The 6,459-nt window shown below is 35.9% G+C and overlaps 1 long non-coding RNA gene across 1 annotated transcript; it reads left to right on the top strand.

Moving 5' to 3' along the window:
- The first annotated feature begins 5,223 nt into the window (after positions 1-5,223).
- Positions 5,224-6,202, top strand: LOC113303696. The gene is made up of 3 exons (XR_003337697.1): positions 5,224-5,695; positions 5,799-5,834; positions 6,106-6,202. It is a non-coding gene; the product is annotated as an uncharacterized LOC113303696 (long non-coding RNA).
- The last annotated feature ends 257 nt before the right edge of the window (positions 6,203-6,459 follow it).

Consider the following 6,459-nt stretch of genomic DNA (forward strand, 5'->3'; position numbering starts at 1 on the left):
AAACAATTGACAATTAAATTGATTACTTTTGTGATTAGTTTGATTGTGTATTCCAATTAGATTAATTATGGGTTCTTTTGTAATTAGTCTAGTTGAGTATTCATATATTCCATAAGCCTTTGTGTTGAGTATATGAACGACTATCCTAATCATTTTCTAATGGTTATGTTAGTCATATGTTCCGTAAGTTTTCTTATGTTGAGCATAATCAATTAAGTTGACCACTCTGTGTGTTTAATTTGATTGCGTCAAATCATCTTTCCTTTCAGTTGAACAACTCTATTAACTAGTTCATCTGAGTCATTTGAACTAGTTATGGTGAAGAAGAACATGGTTGATATGAAATGCTCATATGGCTAACCTTTTGGTTGACTATTATTGAACCAACAGTACACACGTTTGGGTACAATTAACAAACCTAGAGGCATGTAGTACAAGTGTGTATAACAAGCTAAGTTTTCGATCTAACGGTTGAGAAATATTAGCTTGAATCTAAATCAGGTTTTCATCTAACGGTGAATATTGAATGCTTTGTTACTAAGCTAACATTGATTGCAAATCCTGATTTGAAAGACTATATATAGGAGACATCTAGTATTGTGCAAAACTAATCCCCACACCTTACGTGTGATACTAGTTTGGATACTAGATTAGATTCTCCTTTAACCCTCTGGTTTTCTTTTCTCAAACCGGGTTAACGACTTAAAGACTTCATTGGGATTGTGAAGCCAGACCAATACTACTTTTATCGTAGTTGTGTGATATGATCTTGCATCTTCTATCGTACGAGTACAATCAGATTGATTGGCTTAAGATTTGATATCTCCGATAGGCAAGATATAAAAAGTAATCACAAACACCTTCGTCTCATCGTTTGTGATTCCACAACATCTTGTTTCGCTACCATACGATTAAGATTGTTGTGAGGTGATTGATTAATCTAGGATGTTCTTTGGTAATATAAGGCCAGATTATCAATTGGTTCCTGTTCACCTTGATTATTATCAAAAGACGGAACAAAACTTTAGGGTTTATCTGTGGGAGACAGATTGATCCTTTGATAGACTTGTCTGTGGGAGACAGATTTGTTTATTGTTAAAGCCTGCGATTTTGGGTCGTAGAAACTCTTAGTTGTGGGTGAGATCAGCTAAGGGAATCAAGTGCACGGTATCCTGCTGGGATCAGAGGCGTAGGAGCATAACTGTACCTTGGATCAGTAGGAGATTGATTGGGGTTCAACTACAGTCCAGTCCGAAGTTAGCTTGGAGCAGGCTAGTGTCTGTAGCGGCTTAATACAGTGTGTGTTCAATCTGGACTAGGTCCCGGGGTTTTTCTGCATTTGCGGTTTCCTCGTTAACAAAATTTCTGGTGTCTGTGTTTTTTCTTTTCCGCATTATATTTATTATATAATTGAAATAATACAGGTTGTGCGTTAGATCAGTCAATTGGAGAGTTCGACCTAATGGTTGTTGATTGATATTGATTGATACTTGGATATTGGTCTTTAGTACCATCCAAGTTATCTCTCTTTAATTAAGACTCGCAGTTTGCTTGAGTAAGATTAAATCGAGAGATTGAGATATTAACTCCTTGAGATACTTTTATCTAGATTGAGTCTGACTGTCTAGTTGATTCTCTATAAAGTGTTTCGGAGTTAGTCCATACGGATTGCTAAGAGAAATATTGGGTGGTGTTGTTAGACCCCCGCTTTTTCAGGTAATTTTCTTCATCCACCTCCATTAATGGTGTTTTTTGGTAGGAATTAGGGTTTCGATTTTGTTTGATACCTCTGCTACGTCAACAAACAGAATTAAGCATGTATTTTAGATCTAAAATTCAGTTTTAGGGTTTGATCTCTTGGTTATTTCAATTTCTTGTTTGGTGTTTGGATTGAAATCTCTTACCTCATCAACTACAATTGAATCTCTGCTGGTAATCTCCAAATTCAACTTTAGATTACTTTAGATTTGATCTCATGTGTTCAATTTCTACATCACTAGCTCAACTACATCCAATTTCATCTTCAACCTAAGATTTTCATCATAATTAGCTTATTTTACATCTAATTTCTTTATCAAGACCTACTGTTCTTCTGTTCCCTGATGCCGAAAAGGTCTGAGTGTGTTCTAGTCCACTACACCAAGGTCTAGTTAGGGCGAAAACTTAAAGTCATTCACTTGATTGGATTCAGCAGAAGGTTGAGAGTTTGTGGGTGAAAATTGATGCTGCACATAGTGTTTAACGACTCATTCTTCATACTTCCAATCTCAATTATTATTTTGAGGCAGTCCTCACTACAGTGTTGAAGCGTCTTGCGTTTTTAATGATGTTTCTAAGTTTGGACTTCGAATTGGAGTTGGTGTGTTATATAAGTACAAGTTGAAGTTCTTTTGTTGAGTTTGTGTACACTTAATATGCAACCTGTCTTTCAGCTTGCATATGTGTTCAATGTGCAACCTGTTGTTCTTCTATTTTTCATGCTCTTCAAATAATTCAGTTGAAGTTCATCTTCAATGGTGATGCAATAAATGTTTCATGGTTTACTAAATCAAGAAAAAGAAACAATAATTCTATGATTCCTACTTACAAAATATTTTATCATAGGATGCCTTGGATTCACTTACAATGGTTTTTCCATTAAATTTTTTTTGACTATATGCCCACGAACTTTTTATAACGATTTCTTTTTTAACTCTCAACTTTTAATAATTAGAACATGACATGTTTGTGTTTGTCCATCACTTAAACCAAGTTTAATACCCTATATGGTAAAAACACAATTCATTGAGTGATTTCACTCATCGTCATTCAAAAATTCAACCCATATATCAGCTGTGTACAAATTTTTAGGCAGACAGATGCAACCCATTAGTAAATCTTTCCTATAATTAAAACAGAAGGTCTTTGGATCACGATCGGGAAACTTGATCCGAATATAAAATTTTAATTGTACCTAAAAAACTGGTTCGTCAGTTTTGGCACGGTTCGGCTACGATGGGAATGGGGTGCATAATACGCTAAAAGACAATCAAAAATTTAGTAGTGGAATTGCTGCTTTAGCATTTCCGGTACGGAATTGGAACTATATATGTACGATAGTACGCTAAAAGACAATAAAAAATTTAGTAATTCTAGTGTTTGAAAACTCCACGGACTGTGCAGTCGCGAACAACTAAAACAATTTACAGCCCTTCTAAAATTATCTCTGCTACATGTTTTTGTAGTGAACTAATTGATGCATTTAAATTTTTCGAAAATAAATGGTTAGAATTGAAAGAGTGTTAAAAGGACAAAGAAGTGTCTAATTCCATTTTCAGCAACTTGACACTACCTATTATGATTTAAATATACACCTTCAAGGCTTTCCTGATAGCTCACCTTCTTATCCCCTGGTACGGTAAAATACTGAAATGTGTTCTTCATGATTGGAAGAGCAAGTAGTCCAAGACCCGAAAATTCTAAACTTTCAAAGTAACCCATTGAGAGACCATTACACTCACTACATCCCATTTCCCTCTCAACCGAGTATCATATACTCTACATATAAACTACTCTCTCTCTTTAAACCACTACCCATCCTCTTCTTCTTTTCAGATGATTGTGGAACAACCTACCCATCCAGGTTTAATGTAATGTAGTTGGGATACAACATGCGTACTTCTTAAAATAGAAAGTGACCTTAACACTGCAGGGACCTATACATAGATTGTTTAGCTCGACCTTTTAGGGTTAACTGCTAGGAATGTTTTTAAGATTAGGAAAAGGTTTACTTTTTTTTGAATGTGTTTACATCGACAAAGTAAGGTCTAGCAAAATATTAAAAGGTCGGATGGCTACACAGTTTAGTTAGAGTCGGGCAGAGTTAAGGTTGGTGGCCGTTGTTTAATCTCTACCGTCCAGAATTCCAAGACCATCTCGGCGGCTTTTTAGCCCACATACATACACAACACATTTTCTTAGACTATTGATTGTCAATGAATCTGTGGGAACTGATCTATATACATAAAGGATTCCTTCTGAATTCAGATGGTCTCCGAAGACGTAAAGAGTTTATTTCGGTAAGCCAAATGATTAGACAACAACTTTTCTTTAAAAACATACCTTTGCCGTAATATTCCCCAAAACATGTAGCGATAGATCCATAACACATATATAAAATATTACAACTTAGTCTCTCGGTTGTGCTGAACCAACTGCTGCCGCAAAACCCTTCTCATGACCTTATTTGAGGTTGTCCTTGGAAAAGCCGCCATAGGCATCACATAAGAAACCTGAAAAATAGAGGTACAAGAAAGCAGAGTCAGCATTACTGTCTCAAAGCTATATAACACTACACCATTTTTCCGGAATAGCAACTAAAATTTGCAACAGCGTATGCAGTTGCGAATTCGCAGCTGATATCGCAACTGTTCTAAAATTAGCAACAGTTCATAGCAGTTGCGAAATTTGCAACTGCGTAAAGTCGTTGCAAAAGTTTAAGTCCCATTGCAATTCGCAACGACTGACAAAAACAGTCGTTCGAACCAACCGTGTGCAAGGTAACACGTTATAACCCTAGTTTCTATCCTTCTATCCCATTTTCTCTTTTCATTCTAGAAAAAACTCCCTCCTCCTGCTCCTCCCCATCCCCGTACTCATACTCTTGCAATTTCTTACTCTCTTATTCTTCATCATCATTATCACCATCGTTGGTCATTTGTTTGACTTAAAATCCTCCTTTCTCTCTTTCTAAATCTACCAACAAAGGTAACTAGCAGATTTATTTTAGTTTTGATTTTTTTTCATCAGATTTATCTAATTTGTTTCTGGTTTCGTGATTGACGGTTAATAATTATAAACGGGTGAAACTTGTTCTCGCATAGTTCCTTTGAGGTTGGTTAATTTGATTCTGATTTTAAATTTATTTATGACTACGGATCTAGGGATTTGATAGATTTTGTTTCACTGGTTTCTAGGGTTTGTGGGTTTTTAGGGATTTTTTTTTTGTTTTGTTTCACTGAGACTGAATGGGTGTTGTGTTCGACAGGAAGCTGATTTGGATGATTTCGAGATGGTTAATGTTGAGAAGAAGTAATGAAACAAATTATTGATGGCTTCTAGAATTAGTTGATTGTAGATCTGCAGATGAAGAAGAAATGGGTTTATGAAGAAAGAGGATGGTTGAATGGAGAAATTGCAGCAGATTCATGAAGATCTAGGGTTTGGTGGTAATGAACAGCTGAATGGGAAATGAGTTTTAGGTTGATTTTAGTTTGAACTCGAGTTTGCAAATCAACAGCTGTTTGTGGTGGTTGTGTTCAAGAGACTCAGAAGAAATCAAAACAGCTGTTTAAATGGTTTTCTTGAGCTGGATTTGGATTTTGAGATAAGCAGAAGGGTTAGATGAATGTTAGGACAGGGATGAAGCATTTATTGTTGGTGGTCTTGGTTTGTGATGAATTCAGAAATGCGGGAAGACATTACAACCGGGTTGGTTGTAGCTGAAGATGAAGTTGCAGGTGCAGGGTAAGATGCAGTTGGAGTTGTTTGGTTCTGGATGCTACAGGGAAGAAGGTCTGGAGATTGTATGGCTAAGGTGTTAAGAATGGATGTAGTAGTGAATGAATGGGTTAAAGGATATTGATGGAGAATTTGTGCATGCAGCTGAACTGTAATATGCAGTGACTGAAATGGTGTAGTCTCGCTCCTTATATCAGTAAGAACTTAGTTAAATATAACAAGATAACCTTTTTCTTTTTCATAATATATTAATAACTAAATACATTTTATCCTAAACCCTGAAGTGATATGGTTTGCAGACACATGGACAGGAGAAGAAAGGTCGAACTTCTCTGGTAAGAGATGGGCAATTTCTTATAACCTGGGATACGTTTATTTATATCCGCGCAGAAAAGCATTTTGGTATATAATGCATTGAATCTTCATTCTAGTTTCTCGTAATTTATGCGGCATGCATTATGTTTTTCGTAACGTTAACTAAGTGTGTCATCAGATTCATCATATATTTGTATGCTTTTTTGTGCTGCTTAATATTGTAATTTCAATATAAAGACGGTAGATGTATTAATTTATCTGGCTCTTAACTGGTTATTAACCTCGATGCAGTTCATTTTGGAACAACTATGCAGTATGATATGTCCATCAAAGCCGGAGCCTTTTATCTTTTAATTTTGAACAAGGCGCATACCCAAGAAGAGTTCATCAGGGGATCAATGACCAAAAATTCGTTCTTCTTTAGTATCTGCCAATGCATTTTCAACTGGCAAAGATTGTCCACCAATGACAGTCACCTACAGGCTTCGGGTATATCTTCCTACAAATAGAGTTCTGTAGCTATGAATAATAATATGAGACTTTATGCGAATACTGGACATTAGGAACTTGTATTGCTCGTGCATACTGCATGTTTTGCCGATGGTTAAGAGCATTAAGGAGCCAAATAAATTCTTTGCAAGTTTA

The sequence above is a fragment of the Papaver somniferum genome, chromosome 8 (assembly GCF_003573695.1).
Source record: "Papaver somniferum cultivar HN1 chromosome 8, ASM357369v1, whole genome shotgun sequence".
Lineage (NCBI taxonomy): Eukaryota > Viridiplantae > Streptophyta > Magnoliopsida > Ranunculales > Papaveraceae > Papaver > Papaver somniferum.